Source organism: Nothobranchius furzeri, chromosome 5, assembly GCF_043380555.1.
Source record: "Nothobranchius furzeri strain GRZ-AD chromosome 5, NfurGRZ-RIMD1, whole genome shotgun sequence".
NCBI classification, from domain to species: Eukaryota; Metazoa; Chordata; class Actinopteri; order Cyprinodontiformes; family Nothobranchiidae; genus Nothobranchius; species Nothobranchius furzeri.
The window spans coordinates 77,721,234-77,726,213 of NC_091745.1; positions in this window are offsets into that span (position 1 = coordinate 77,721,234).

The window sequence follows — 4,980 nt, forward strand, 5'->3', positions numbered from 1 at the left end:
CTTGGGTTGCTGTTTCAGGAATTTTCTTCTTCTAACGTAGCATTTATGTTGTGAAATGAAAAGGAAAATGGACGAATGTTTACAACTTATCTACAGTATCTGAAAGCCGTGCCTTTAAAATGTGGACAGAAAAATCAAAGAAGATCTGAGAGATGCATTAAAGGGACATTATGGAAGTCTGACAGCCAAAACATGTATAGAAATAATAAATGTCTTCTTCATACATTCTCCTGCAATGCCCTGGTCCTGTAGAATGAGCCCTGGCATTTTTACTGTGATTGCCTGTTTTTCTGTAAAATCACAGAAAAAGAGAGATGCTCGGGTCGAGCAGGCTGCTTCATGCGCGTTCACGCTCAGGCATCGCCCGTAGCATTTGCTATCCGTAGCTTTAGCAGCAGAGAGAGAGGCAGTGCCACTTTGTCGCTGTTCCTAACGCCTAGAAGAAGAAGAAAGTATCATTTCTATAGCGCCTCTCAAGATAAAAATCACGAGGCGCTTCACAAAAACAAAAAAAAATGTTAAAATATAGAAAAACATTTAGAAAATGTTTAAAAATATATTTAAAATGAGCAAAAATAGGCAATTGCGGGTTAAAAGAAAAAATGTTAAAGAGAGAGAGAGTGAATAGGAAAGAGGGAAATCAGTGGATCCTGAGGAAGGTGGAATAGGTGGGGAGAGCAGAATAAAGAGAGAGAGGTGAAGAAGGTCATACAAAAGCCAGCTTGAACAAGTGAGTCTTCAGCTGCTTTTTAAAGGAGACCACTGAGTCCACTGATCTCAGGCTCAGGGGGAGAGAGTTCCAGAGTCTGGGGGCCACAGCAGCAAATGATCTGTCACCTTTGACCTTTAGCCTGGTGCTGCACAACCAGTAGGCTTTGATCACTGGACCTCAGGGACCTGCTGGGGGTGTAGGGACTAAGAAGATCACCAATGTAAGATGGTGCTTGTCCATGTAAGGCCCGATAGACCAGAACCAGGATCTTGAAATGAGCCCTGAAGTTGACTGGCAGCCAGTGAAGCTGGAGGAGAAGCGGGGTGATGTGGGTGTGTTTGGAGGACTTGGTCAGAAGCCGAGCACAGGCGTTCTGAACCACCTGTAGACGGTTCAGGGAGGTTCTGCTCAGACACGTGAAAAGAGAGTTACAGTAGTCTAAGCGTGAGGAGATGAAGGTGTGGAGAACTGTCTCAAGTTCAGAGCGGGACAGAATGGGACTCAGCTTAGCAACGTTCCTGAGATGGAAGAAGGAAGAGCGAACAAGAGAACTGACATGAGAATCCAGGGTGAGAGCTGGGTCAAAGGTCACACCAAGATCCCTAACATAAGGTTTGGTGTGAGAAGCAAGCTGACCAAGAGAGTCTCTGACTTTGGGAACCAGCTTGTCTGGGGCACAGATGAGAATCTCAGTCTTATCTTCATTCAGCTGAAGAAAGCTCCCACCATCCAGGTTTTGATAGAGTCTAAGCAGGTGTGTAACAGCTGCAGCTTAGACATCTCATGGGGCTTAAAGGAGATGTACAGTTGGATGTCATCTGCATAAAGATGGTAGGAGATTCCTTTGAAGGAGCTCAGGATGTGCTGAAGAGGAAGCAGATAGAGGAGGAAGAGCAGAGGTCCCAGCACAGAACCTTGTGGGACACCATGGGTAAGGGAGGTGGTGGAGGACCTAAACTTGGAGACGGCCACAGAAAAGGAGCGCTCAGAGAGATAAGAGGAGAACCACTCCAGAGCAGATCCTGATAGGCCTACCCAGTCTCTCAGCCTCTCCAGTAGCAGGTGATGGTCAACAGTGTCAAAGGCTGCAGTCAGGTCCAGCAGGACCAGAACAGAACAGTCCCCTGCATCACTGTGGGTCAGAAGGTCATTAGAGACCCTAAGAAGAGCTGTTTCAGTAGAATGAGCTCTACGAAAACCTGACTGGAAGCTATCATAGATGTTTTGTTCATCAAGAGCAGCTGTGAGTTGTTTAGCCACAACCTTTTCCAAGATCTTGGAGATGAACGGAAGTTTAGAGATGGGTCTGAAGCTGCTATGGAGAGAGGGGTCGAGACTCGGTTTTTTAAGAAGCGGGTGGATTACAGCGTTCTTAAAGTAAGCAGGGACCTGACCAGAGACCAGAGAAGCATTAATTATAGAGAGCACGCTGGGACCGATGGACTGAAAAGCACTTTTAAACAAAGATGAGGGTAAGATGTGGAGGGGGCATGCAGAGGTCTTCATAGAGCTCCGGACCCCACGTGACTCTCAGTTAGTAGACGCCATATTGGCAGGTAAGAAAAGCTAAACAAACACGGATCGTAAACATGAATGTGAACGGGATCGGCTTGGATTTTTCTTCGTCGGAGTTTACTTCACACTTTAAAACCGAAGAAATCGTTTTATATAGTCAGAAATGAAATAGACTAAACATCTCCGACCCTTACCGTGCCCCTGAGATACTTTTTAAAAACGCCAGAAGCTGTCGGAGCGGACCTCTTACCGGACCTGACCGGGGAACCCCTTGGGATTTCCCCGGAGGAGCTGGCCCAAGTGGCTGGGGAGAGGGAAGTCTGGGCCTCTCGACTTAAGCTACTGCCCCCGTGACCCGACTCCGGATAAGCGGATAAAAATGGATGGATGGATGGACAAATAACAGATTTACATGTAAGTAGTAGTTTAAATAGAGTGCTGTGCTGTTTGAATGTATAAACTGAACCCCAAGAGAAATCACTAGTTTGATTTTTGTTCCGTGAATAAAATAAATATGTCAGGCCGGAGCGTCTCAGGATCTGTCTGAGATCTGTCTCGGTGAGACCGATAATAGCAATCCAAAGTGCTTTTTATGTGTGATCTGACAAGTGATCAACCATTGCTTAAAAATTAATTATAAAAAATTAAATACAGCTTAGCCGGTTAATTGCTGCGATCATAAAACACGTAAACGGCAGCACGCAGAAATCACGAGGCAACGTTTTACGTGATGTTTACTTGTTGCTGTGAGTAATAAGACAGAAAAAGCCACGCCATAATAAGTTTAGGAAGCCCACTAAGAATCGTAATGAAAGCATTTAAAATAAACACCATACACAGTTGAGGAAACGTTGGTTTAAGTACCTGATATGAAGCGGTCGCTGCATAAGCGAAAACCTTTACTCTCGGGATCCCACAGCTTCATTTTAGCCCGGTCACTAGCGCGTTTTATTACAATGATCCAACGTTTGTGGCGCTCCGGATCTTGGGGAATCCTGTAGATGGCTCATTCCTTATGTCGTCCGTGTCTGTTCTGCATCCTGGGGCACAACAGGAATCTACCATATTTCCCGTTTGATTGAGTTTTCTGACAATAACAAATAGTCCAGCTGCCGGCTTCTACCTGCCAATATGGCGCACTTTCGATTTGAACTGTTGCATGCCGGGAGAAGTGACGTCAACTCCCGGCGCTCCATAGAGTTAACTAGTTTGGTTAACTCAGGCAAAGAAACAGGAGCAAAGCTATCTAGGATGATGGGCCTGGTTGGAGTCAGGAGAGGCAGCGATAAGGCTGAAGGAGAGATGCTAGATCTAACCTTATTGACTTTGTCCACAAAGAAAGACAGAAAGTTCTCACAGTCTGCAACAGAGTAGATGGAGGCTGTAGGAGAGGCAGGAGAGACGATGCTGCTGATGGTGTTAAACAGCACCTTGGGGTTCCCTTTGCTCTGGGACACCAGGTTGGAGAAATAGGAAACCCTCGCGTCTCTGACTGCAGAGTTAAAGGATGTCAGAAGATCCTTTAGGTGCAGCAGATGGACGTGGAGATGGGTTTTCTTCCACAAACGCTCAATTTTTCTGAATTGGCGCTTCAGGCTGCGAAGGCTGTCATTAAACCAGGGAGTAGGGTTCACTGCAGGAACTGATCTGGTTCTGACAGGACAGATGTTGTCCAGAATGGAGAGGCAGTGCTCGTTAAACTGAGAAGTAGAGGTATCTGGGTCGTTATCAGAAGAACAGGGTGGACCAAAAGCAGCAGAAAAATTGCTAGCTGTGCTCTCATTAAGAAAACGAGAACTAACCAGACAGCAAGCAGGAGGTGGGGACGCAGAAACTGACAAGTTAAAGAAAATGCAATGGTGATCTGAAATATAAACGTCCTCAGGACAAATACTGTCGGCTGTGCTGAAGAGAAAGGTACAGAACCAAATTATTTAATTAATTAGCTGTGTGTTCTCCTGTCCTCTGTCCTCCGGGCCACACACACACACACACACACACACACACACACACACACACACACACACACACACACACACACACACACACACACACACACACACACACACACACACACACACACACACACACACACACGGGACTGTCTCAGCTGTTATTTTCGTTAAGGAGTGTGCACGTACAGCATGTGCGCCTCGTGCACGAGCCTACTATTGAAGCTGCTGTTACACCTTTGGCCTGAGGGGGCAATCACGAGCATACAAATTCAAAACTCTGTAAAGTCCCTTTAAGGTGTGGGACACTCATTTAATCAGTACATGCAGGAATGAGTGCCTTGTCAGTCATACTTTGGGGAAACAAAAACATCGGAGCACAAGATTACAGCCAAGCTTCAGATGGCAGTATTTCTGATTCTGAGGAGTCTTATTTCCTGATATTCAAACATCTCACTTCTGATTGGCTAACAGCAACATGACTACCGCTGACTCTGTCTACTCTGCAACGTTGATGTTTTTTCTCCACGAATAACACAAGCCTGGAGGAGTTCTGTTGTGTGGTGGAATTGCTAATGCTAATGGTTAGCTTCTACTAGCTGAGACGCTCTCTGCTGTTTCCTGAACGCTAAACCAACAACAGCCTTCCCCGTCGTGAGTCCAGACGCGTGAGTCCATGAATGTTGAGTGTCAGTGTGACGTAGATCTGTCAGGATGTTCTAATCCTAGAGTTTCGCCGCCTGTTTTCTATCAGAAGCTACCACAGGAGATAGGTGTAGGAGACTATTTTCATGTTCAGCC